Genomic DNA, 11,743 nt, shown 5'->3' with positions numbered 1-11,743 from the left:
GTTTCCTTTCCGATCTGCACTGAGTGAGGGTGCAGTGGGAAGCTCTAATGGATCTCCAGTTCCAGCTTGTCTCCTCATTGGTCAACAGCGACACGCTGAGTCTCAGTCTAAGAATTACATCAAACCTAAAACAGAATACCGTCAAATTCCCAAAATTCAGATCTTTGAAACAAGATAGACGGATCTGAGCCAGGTCTGAAAGATAATTTACGGATATTTCTACTAGAAATTACTATAAAATGAAGGCTAATTATCAGATTAGTGCAAATACATTTTTAATTCTATACATTTGGGAAAGATAAGTTCAAAGATTCTTTTCTAGCATTTCTTATATTCACACAAAGAAAAATATTTAATTCCAAACCTAAAAAAGGCAAGTTATATACCCATTTTATGCATTTATACTGATACTTATCCTGGGTGTAATAATTCAACAATCTTAAGTGTTCCTGTAGAGAAACTTTTTAACACTCACTTCAGTGTTAAAGCCTTTAGCCACATTTTATTTATAAATCACCTTTCATCATTTTCAAAGGAATACTTCTTCATTAAAATAAATTCTGAAGCCACTTCCCCTTCTTTAAAACAATAAACTAGATGAAAGAAAACACATCACATACACAAAGGAGGAAATATTCTTGTCTTTATGTTTTGTATTTTATACAGTGCATGCTAAAACCATTTATTGTAGAAACACCTAAAATGGACTTATAACAGGCTATGAAGCTCCTGTCATTTTAGAGCTGATAATTACAAGAAAAGTTTATTTTAATAAAAGAGAACTGAGAGAAAGTGTGCTGTTAGCCTATCACTGCTTTAGTGCCCTGCTGTGCTGCTGCTTAACCCTGTGCAATGGTATTAGAATCTGTAAAATGTAATTTTTAGAATGTTACAATATATCAGCAGGGCTAAGAGTAGGCATAGTCTCTGTCAAATGATTGTAACATGGTACAACCTCAAAAGATCTATGAGACACAAGAAGGGACTATAAAGCTTAGCAGAAGATATGAATGGGCTAACTGGATAGGCCATATGGTTTTTATCTGCCACCTTGTCCTATATTTTTATGTTTCTGTGACAGTCTGTCTGTGTTTTCATTGTGTGGTCTGAACTATGTCAATGTGCTGTCTCTTTGAGTGGAAAAGTGATAGTGTGTCATGCAGAATAGTAGTAGACAGAGTGAGTTAGTCAATACATAGTCAGCAGTGCTCTATTGTTTCAGATAATAGTGACTTATGTGTGTGTTCGCTCACTGTAGTGTGTACATTCTAACAATACCTCACAAAAACTGGAGAGGAAGCCTTCTGGATGTGCATAAATCTGAATACTACAAAGACAAAGCAAAGGAGGAGACTCCCCAGAGAATGCTGAACATGTCAGAGGAACATTGATGTCACGTGAATGTTGCAAGCCAATCATGTCAATGAACATGCAAAACCATGAAAGGGTAGGCACACTATCTTAGTCCTCATGCATTTACAGTGAAGTCTTAAGCAGATGTATGCCTGGTGACCTGCAGTGGTTTCTGGCTGTGAGTGGAAAGTTATCCTGTTTGTAAGCCATCTCTAAAGCAGAAAAGTTTCCTGAGATTAGTCCATAGAAGAAGAGTTGCCTTTCCGGGTTGTGGGGAAGAGACAGTTATAAGATAATTCTCAAAGTAGTCAGAGAGTTGCCTAGAGCAGTCAGTAGTAAGCAGAGAAGATTTCCAAAGGCCCCAGACTGACCTGGCAGAGAGAAAAGCAGAAATTGAGCTTGAATTAGAGCAAAATCTTGCTGGGCCTAGAGGGAGGTTGAATGGCCATTCAGTTTGAGTGCAGAAAATGCAGCCTACATAGTCCTCTTCCTGGACTGGATTTGATGTGTGGCAGTCTCCAGGTGCAATGCATCTGAAAGAGATAACTTGAGGAGCGGTTGGCAAAAGCCACATAGGCCTTTGGTCTTCTAGGAGCAGGAGATGCACCAGTCAGAAGTCAGAAAGAGAGATATGGTCTTTGCTTTTGAGAGACCTACTATATAAGGAGGCTTGCGTAGCATCAGAGAAGCCAACATATACAGGACTCTTACTCTTTGGCTAACAGAAGAAGGGTGAAGTAACATTGTGTTGACTATCTAGATTAGTGAGAAAGAAGTTTCAAAGGAAAAACACAGTGCAGGGTTGCACTTCATATATGGAAAGTTCCAAAGGGATGCAAGTATTGCAACCTAAGGAAGAATGCTGTCAGTTGTTAAAATAGAGGCAGGGAATACTTGGACAGAAGGGCCAACCATGTTCAGAAGTTACATCTCTGCTCTTAGTATTAATGTGGAGGTTAAGGATAAAATAGCAATGGGCCAAGAAAAAAATATAAAGCTGCTATTGGGTGTAAAAGGTCTTCTGAACACTGTAGTAGTTCTAGTGAGTGATATACCAAAAGTGAAATCCATGTGTGGGACCTATACTCAGGAGTCATGGAAAGCTGAACTTGTAAGCTAGGGACCACTATAAGGGACATTTTGTTATATTTTTCATGTTTTTAGTTTTTCATGTATTTCTGTTTGCAACACACACACACAAATTAGCCTTTGTTTTTACTTTACATTTTCTTCTTTCTTATGACAGATATTTCCTATATAAACAGTTATTCCACTTTTTTTGTTTTTATATTTGCAAGCTTTTCAGAAACGTTTAATTTGGAGGAAGCAGGACAGTGAAGTTATAAACCTTGGACTGCAGGATGCCAGAGGTTAAAAAAGGTCCCCATAATTACCACAGAAGACACCTGGAAAAATCATAATCAAAGGGATATGCATTAGATGTCCACTTGTTAAACTTGGATAATGAGAATAACCTTTTTTTTTTTAAACTTGGCTAATGAGCATGGAGTTGTCCATGATTTAGCTGGCTACTATGTTCCAACAGTATGACTGGCCTATCAGTGAGACTCTGGCCTATTAAAACCCAACTGAGAAACCCTGATCAGTCATGGCCTGACAGTAAAGCACTATCCAATCCTTACTGCCTAACATCAATCACATCCTCAGGTGGGACAGTCCTAACTTGGAGCCTTAAAATATATATTTCAGGCCTTCGCAAATAAATTTGCACCGGACAACAGAAAGTACTAAGAACAGAAGACATCAGAGAGAGGGGGGCATCCCTAGAGTCATTCTGCTAAGGAGTCTAGCTGGCCACTGGAGTATTGGTAGTCCAGGATTTGGGATGAGATTGACCTTGTGGGTTTTAATTAGTTTAGAGGGTAACAGACTAACAAAAAAGGTTTCAGCTTGACTGATCAACTTTAGTGAATTTATATGTCTGCTTGATTAGTTGCTTAACACAGTAAAAGGTGTAAAAGGGTATACATGAGGAAACTCCAGAACACCTAAAATGACTTGCCCGGTCACCTATAAACCTGATTCAGTAGGGAATCCAGTTCTCTGGGAAAGGAGTATAACTGCCCGGCTCAGGAGGGGAACAGGAGGCCCAAGGGAGAAAAGGAAGCCTAAGGAAAGAATACAACTGTACTGTAAGTTGTATAATTCATTTGTTTTGTTAAACTGCAAAGAATGCCAGCACTGTTTTGTTAGTTCTGATCACAAATAAGGAAGTTTATAAGAGACTTGCCAGCTTCAAGTCATGCATATGGGGTGTGGAAATCCGAAAGAACTGTATTTGATGGGGGGTGAAGGGCTGATGTGAACGGAACAGGAAGAGAGACAAGACGATAGCTAAAGCCAGAAGAATGCTGGGCTGCATAGAGGGAGGAATATCTACTAAGAGAAAGGAAGTGATGATACCCTTGTACAGGGCCTTGGTGAGGCCTCACCTGGAGTACCGTGTTCAGTTCTGGATACTGTATCTCCAAAGGGACAGAGACAGGATGGAGGCGGTCCAGAGAAGGGTGACCAAAAAGGTGAATGGTCTTCATAAAATGACTTATGAAGAGAAATTGAAGAACCTAAATATGTATACCCTGGAGGAGAGGAGGAGCAGGGGTGATATCATACAGACTTTCAGATACTTGAAAGGTTTTAATGATCCATGGTCAACTATAAACCTTTTCCGTTGGAAAAAAATCAGTAGAACTAGGGGTCACAATTTGAAACTCTAGGGAGGAAGACTCAGAACCAATGTCAGGAAGTATTTCTTCATGGAGAGGGTGGTTGATGCCTGGAATGCCCTTCCGGAGGAAGTGGTGAAGTCTAAAACTGTGAAGGAATTCAAAGGGGCATGGGATAAACATTGTGGATCCATAAAGGCTAGAGGATGGGAATGAAGAGAAGAGCCATGGGAGTGGCTTTCTTGAATGGTGGCTACTACCTGGGGATTACTACCCTTACTCAATAAGCCTTCACACAGTTAATGCAACTCCAACATTGCTCTCTGCTTCATTGGCAAGGGGAAATGTGGAAAAGAGGATTTGCTTTCAGACAACAACCAACAAGGACTGAACTACACAGTCTGGGTAGACAGATAAGCATGGTGGTAGCTTGCTTATTGCGGCAGTTACTACCCTAAACCAATTAAGCCTGATACTTCACTTTGAATGCATATAGAGCATTACTCTCTGCTTCAACGGCAGGGGGAAATGTGGAAAAGAGGATTTACATTCAGACAACATCTAACAAGGCATGGATCTGTGCAGTCTGGGTAAACAAGCATCGGGGTAACTTGCTTGATGTGGCGGTTACTACCCTTAACCATTAAGCCTTATGATTCACCTTTGATGCAGCTCCAACATTGCTCTCTGCTTTGGTGGCAGTGGGGTGGCAGGAAGTTTGAGCTGAACAGTTGCCAACAAGGGCCCTGAACTTGATAGCTGGTGAGACATATAAGTATGGGAAAATAAGTGTGGGAGCTTGCTGGGCAGACTGGATGGGCCATTTGATCTTTTTCTGCCGTCATTTCTGTTTTTATCTTGCCAACCCAATATTTCTTTTACCTTTACCACTATCTTCATCTTGTGCCTGCTGAGCACTATAACACATCCTTTTAAAAACATCTTTATGAATTACATATTTAATAGCTCTACAAATCATAGCAGAAATTATATTCTGCTGACCTGCAATATACTTTCCCCAATCCTTTCCTATGGGCTGTTGAGGAAAGACTTCTAACCTGTAATCATTTTTCTCTCCTTTTGGTTATCTCCATCATAAATGGAGCTCCAAATTCTGGCTCTAGACACTGCATTTTCCAATAAATCTTCCTCTTTTGATTCTTTTCCTCACATTCTAAATCCAGGTCTACTCTTGAGGTGCACATTGCCCTACTTAATGCTTTTTTTTTTTTTTTACCTTAAACTGTAAACAGCAGGATCCTTGGGTGGGTGAATTGCCAAACTCTGGTTTTAAACTCTTATCAGACCCTGTTTAGTGTAACTTTAGAAATCAGTCATCTTTGTTTCATTTATTTCATTTATTAGAATTTATATTCAGCAAATTTATATTCAGCAAATTACAGTAGTAGTTTAAGGTGTATTACACTGGTAATATATACACAATTTCAATATTGGAGTCTTTCCGATTCTGCATGCCTTCACAGCTTTGTCACCTATCTCACTTGGAAGTCTTTGTTTATCTATATCTCATATTTTGCTTTTCTTCCTTTCTGCCTCTACAGATGCTATAAGATCTCCATCTGATTACTTTTTTATTTTTGGCACTCTTTTTTACTCACTCATCTTAGTTCCCTCCTTTTCTGGCTCAAACGTTCTGCCCCAATAACTCTCCTGTATTTGATGTTGGGGGCTGATACTCTGGTTTCTTCCCTTACCCCCTTGTGTCCAAGTCTAGTTTCTCCATACCCTGGGATTAGTTATTTTACTCTATAACCAAGCTCAGCTTCATTGTCTGGTGTTTTTCCTTTTCAGTACCAATCCACTGCTAGTATTCTAGATCAATCAACTCATGCTGAAGGTACATTTTGGACCTCTCTAGCTTGCATAGCCTTCTCATCATAGCTACAAGCTAAGTATGCTTCATGTCTACCCATAGCTTCTTGTTTGCTTCTTCCACCATCTCTCTCTTGATTTCAGGTCATCTTTTACCTATTTTATTTATTTATTTATTTATTTTTAACTTTTATATACCGACATTCTTGCACTAAATGCAAATCATGCCGGTTTACAGTGAAACAGAAAAAGCAGGAAAAAATTCCTTTGTCGAATACAATGAAACAGCTTAGTTAACAAAGGAAACATAAAAATAAATTTTTACATATACACAAAGGTTTGCACGAAGGGGTGCACAAAGGGGAGAGCCCCTTTGTCGCGCCCCTTCGGCGTGCGACGCCTGGTGTTAAGGCTGTCTTAACTGTCCGATGTTAGTGACGTCATGGGGGGCGGTTCTAATGATCGCAGCACTTACATCGCTGCTTCTTTCCAGTTCCAGGTGAAGATCAAGCTGTTTCCTTCCCTTCCCCTCCCATGACTGTGGGGTGAGAAGCGCTGCAGGGTGCCCCTTGATGTTATCTGGCTTCCCACATGCGAAGCCTGGTGTTGAGGCTGTCTTAACTGTCCGATGTTAGTGACGTCATGGGGGGGGGGGGCGGGTCTAATGATCGCAGCACTTACATCGCTGCTTCTTTCCAGTTCGAGGTGAAGATCAAGCTGTTTCCTTCACTTCCCCTCCCATGACTGTGGGGTGAGAAGCGCTGCAGGGTGCCCCTTGATGTTATCTGGCTTCCCACACTGTTTCAGCTGAGCCTCCTCATCATGTCCACCTGCTGCCCCAAAGATCATTTAGATTTCACTACTTTTGATTTCCGTCATGTTTTAAGCTCTTCAGTTTATCTGTCTCCACTTTTAGCTGTCTGTTCAGCCTCTCACACTCATCCTTGTCTTTTTAATGCTTCTTCTAAAGCTTCAGCTTCTAAGGCCTCTGGTTCTGTGCAGTCCTGTTATTCAGCATAGCTTGATTAATATTCCTCTCATCTGCAAAATGAGTCCTTTGTTTTTTAAAGTCTGTCTTTAGACTACCTCTATTTAGTTTATTTTCTTTTGAAGCTGCAATCTCCAAAATTGTACTCATTATTCCAAATAAGTTCTCCCCAAAGACTTAAACAGGATCAATATTACTTCCTTTCTCCTGCTGGTTATTGCTTTCCTTATGCACTAATGCTTCCTTCTGGCTTTTGCCTTATCTATGTGTTTGACTATCTTAAGGTCATCAGATATTATTACCTTTAGATCATGCTTTTGTTTTGTGCACAGAACTTCATCCACTATACTGAACTGCTCCATTGAGCTTTCATCATCCAATTGCATGACCCTGCATTTCTTAGCATTAAATATTAGCTGCCAAATCTTGGATTATTCCACAAGTTTCACTAGATGTCTCCTCACATTTTCTACACTGTGTTTAGTATAGTATTCCAGGAAGGCTTCATATCAGCTTTAACATAATTCAGATACTTTGTTACAGTTATTCTCTATCTGCATTTTATTCTCCAGTAAGATATGTTTCTAGTTGTATTTCTAATAAATGTTTATGGACTTTAATAAATGGCCTGTTTTTATGCATGGTTTGAGGAGAGTTCAACTGTCTGCGCAGACATGCAGCATGAGATGCGGTGAGCACAGAATAAAGTGTGAAAATCTCATTTGAAAGAAAAACTCCTTATATGTTAAAGTTCAGCATGTATTACAGGTTAACATAAGTGCATATAAAATTTTTTACAAAGATACATCCTGGGTCCAGTGTTGTTCAATAATTTTTTTCATAATTTAGATGATGGAATAGAAAGTACATGTAAAATTGGGACTATACTAAGTTGGGAGAAGTTGCAAGCACCTTCGGAGGACAGGATTAAAAGGCAAAATGAACAATGAAGTAAGATGCTACTCTCAGGATGGAAAATCTAATGCATAATATAGACACAGCTCTTTTAGACTGAATGTACTCATTGAGTAACTATAGACTATACCACTGAAGTTTGTCAATGTGTGAGCTGCTTAGATCTCTGTAGTCCACATCAACATTTGACACTAGGCTATTTAACATAAAAATTAATAAAAAGTGTAAATATTTATATTTTAAAGTATCAAAGGAGGCTTTTTGTCATCTCAGCTACTAATATTTGCATTTGAATCAGACTTGGATTAGACATGGGCAACATAGGCAACTGCCTAGAATGCCAAATTTCAAAAGTGTGAAATATGCAGGCCAAAGACTATCCTGCTTCCATAATAAGAGAATAGAAGAATTTTTTTTTCATATTTATGAGTTTTCATAGAACATGTAAACAAATATCCTTACCTGCAAAAGGCTCCTTGTTTCTGTCTGAAGGTTGCTTTCTTCTTTGTCAGTAAGTAGTAATCCATTATTATTAGCAGTAACAACGGTAGTTGGCCTATTACTTTGGTCACTTGCTGTCAAGAAGCTAAACTCGTTCTTTCTGGAGTCTGCTGCTAACCAAACGTTATAGGAGTACGGTAAAGTGCTATCACTGTACCGTGGTGGAAAAGCGGACTCATCCTTTGAATAATGATCACCACTTAAACATTCAAAATGTGATTTTCGAAATTTCATCACTGCCACCAGTATACCAGTCAAAAGGAATAAAAAGCAGATCAAAGCTAGAGCTATTATTAAATAAAAATTTAAATTAGACTGGAAGCTTGCTTCACTGGACTGGTTGATTAATTCGGGTAGAACCTGTTGAATGTTTTCTGAAAATATTATATTGAGTGTTACAGTGGCTGAAAGAGGTGGATGCCCATTATCTTTTACGGAAATAACCAGCCTTTGCTTCACGGAATATTTTCCCATAAAGATGCGAGATGTCCTGATTTCTCCATTGTGAAGTGCAATGTTAAAAAGCTCTGGTTCTGTGGCCTGAAGCAGTTGATAAGAGAGCCAGGCATTGTGACCAGAGTCAGCATCCACAGCCACCACTTTAGTTACTAAATAACCCGCGTCAGATGAAGGAGGAACCATCTCGAACAGAGCCGAGCCATCAGATCCGAGTGACGGGTAAAGAATTTCAGGAGCATTGTCATTCTGATCCAAAATAAACACTTTCAAAGTGACATTGGTGCTAAGTGCTGGAGATCCACCGTCCTGTGCCTTCACTTGCATTCGAAACTCCCTAAGCTCTTCATAGTCGAATGAGCGTTGAGCATAGATGATTCCAGTCTGTGAGTTGATGGAGATATAGGAAGAGAAGGGCACATCCACTATGTTGCCGTTTAGTATGGAGTAAGTGACTCTAGCGTTTTGATCCAAGTCCAGATCTGAAGCTTTTACACTGTAAATGGAAGCACCCAGGGGATTGTTTTCTGGGACATAAGCGATATAGGAAATACTCTCGAAAACAGGCGCATTATCGTTTACATCTGATATTTCCAAATGAATTGTTTTTCTGGTGGAAGTCGGAGGAGATCCTTTGTCAATGGCTATAACTGTAATATTATACTCGGCGACTATTTCTCTGTCCAGTATGGAGTCTGTGAGGAGTTTGAAGTAATTATTAGAGGATGAGGCTAATTTAAAAGGAATATCGCCATTGAAATGACAGCTGACTTCTCCATTTAGTCCGGAATCTCTGTCGTTGATATTAATGAGTGCTATGACTGTGCCGGGAGGAGCGTCCTCAGGAACAGGACTAGATAAGGACATAACTGTTACTTCAGGGTTATTGTCGTTCTCATCAGAGATCTCCAGTAGAACCTTGCAATGGCCAACCATACCCCCACCATCCTTCGCTTCAATGAGCAACTCATAACGCTTTGCTTCTTCATAATCCAAAAGCACATTAACTCTAATTTCACCAGATACAGGATCCAGACGGAATTTGTGATGGACACTGTCTGCTATGTTTTTGAAAAAGTAGGTGATTTGTCCATTTGTACCTTCATCAGCATCACTGGCTTTCACTTGAAATACTAGGGAGTTGTTTGGCGTATTCTCTTTAACACTAATTTTGTAGACCTCTCGAGTGAACATGGGGGAATTGTCATTCACATCAATAACAGTAATGCAAACTTGAGCTGTTCCGGTTCTCATAGGGTCCCCCCCATCAGAAGCTGTCAAGATTAAACGGTGAGTACTTTGTTTTTCTCGATCTAATGGTTTTTCCAGTACAAGTTCTGCATATTTGTTGCCATCACTGTTCTCTTTAATATGAAGTATGAAAAATTGATTCGCACTAAGTTCGTACTTCTGAAGGGAGTTGATACCAACATCCAGATCTACTGCATTTCCTACAGGAAAGCGCGCACCTGGTAGCGTGGACTCGATTATCTCTATCTCAGCATTATGTTTGTTGAAAACAGGAGGATTATCATTTATATCTTGGATTTCAATTTTCAAGTGAAAAACATTTAAAGGATTGTCGATAAGCATTTCTAAGTTTAGGATGCAAAGAGGTGTTTCGGAGCATATTTCTTCTCTGTCTATTCTTTCATTCACGTACAGATTGCCATTGTTTAAATCTATAGCGAAGTATTGCCTTTTACCACTAGAAGCAATACGAAGATTGCGAACTGCGAGCTGTCTGACGTTCAGTCCTAAATCTTTTGCTATATTTCCTACAAAGGAGCCGCGCTCCATTTCTTCTGGAACCGAATAACGAATCTGTTCAGAAGCGGTTTGGCAGAAACAAAAGAATAAGAAGAAAGCCCTTACTTGCAGTCTGATTCCCGGACCGATCTGCTTGCGCCATATTCCCATGTCCGCCAAGTTAAACGTTGTTGAATTGTGCTGAACGCGTCCCTCTTTATTTATACTGTAAATCACTGATAAGAAGAATGAATACAAGCCATTCCTTTGTACATTTAAAATATTTTACGCAGATGATTTCTTCCCAGACCCTCTCTCTCTTGTCCTGTTTCCTTTCCGATCTGCACTGAGTGAGGGTGCAGTGGGAAGCTCTAATGGATCTCCAGTTCCAGCTTGTCTCCTCATTGGTCAACAGCGACACACTGAGTCTCAGTCTAAGAATTGCATCAAACCTAAAACAGAATACCGTCAACTTCCCAAAATTCAGATCTTTGAAACAAGATAGACGGATCTGAGCCAGGTCTGAAAGATAATTTACGGATATTTCTACTAGAAATTACTATAAAATGAAGGCTAATTATCAGATTAGTGCAAATAAGATTTTAATTCTATAAAGAATGGAGAGAGAATTTCAGTTTCTTTTCTAGCATTTCTTGTATTCGCAAGAAGAAAAATATTTAATTTCAAATGTACAAAAGGCAAGTTACATACCAATTTTATGCATTTATATTGATACTTATCCTGGATGTAATAATGGAATAATCTTTAGTTTTCGTGTACAGCAAAGTTTTAACACTCACTTTAATTCTAAAGCTTATAGCACATTTTATTTGTAAATCACTTTTCATCCATTTTCAAAGGAATAATTCTTCATTAAAATAAATTCTGAAGCATACTTTCCCTTTTTTTAAACAATAAACTAGATGAAAGAACACAGATTGTATATACAAAGAAGGAAATATTCTTATGTTTGCATTTTGTACTGTGCATGGTAAAACCATAGCATCAGAGAAGCCAACAAAGCCAAAGAGTAGAGTCCTGAATTACAAACTAACACTGTGTTGACTATCCAGAGTAGTAGGAAAGAGACTTCGAAAGAAAAACACAGTGCAGAATTGCACTTCATAAATTAAAAGTGCCAAAGGAATGCAAGTGGTGCAACCTAAGGCAAGAATGCTGTTCATTATAATAGAGGCAGGGAGGCTGGGACAGAGGGACAAACCAGCTTCAGAAATTACATCCCTGCACTTATTTCTAATGT

The 11,743-nt window shown here is 39.2% G+C and overlaps 1 pseudogene; it reads right to left on the bottom strand.

Annotated features, from left to right (window-relative positions):
• Window positions 1-8,199: 8,199 nt before the first annotated feature.
• Window positions 8,200-10,801, bottom strand: LOC115080071 (annotated as a pseudogene).
• Window positions 10,802-11,743: the final 942 nt, after the last annotated feature.

The sequence above is a fragment of the Rhinatrema bivittatum genome, chromosome 18 (assembly GCF_901001135.1).
Source record: "Rhinatrema bivittatum chromosome 18, aRhiBiv1.1, whole genome shotgun sequence".
NCBI lineage: Eukaryota > Metazoa > Chordata > Amphibia > Gymnophiona > Rhinatrematidae > Rhinatrema > Rhinatrema bivittatum.
This window is presented reverse-complemented; position numbering and strand designations above follow the sequence as displayed.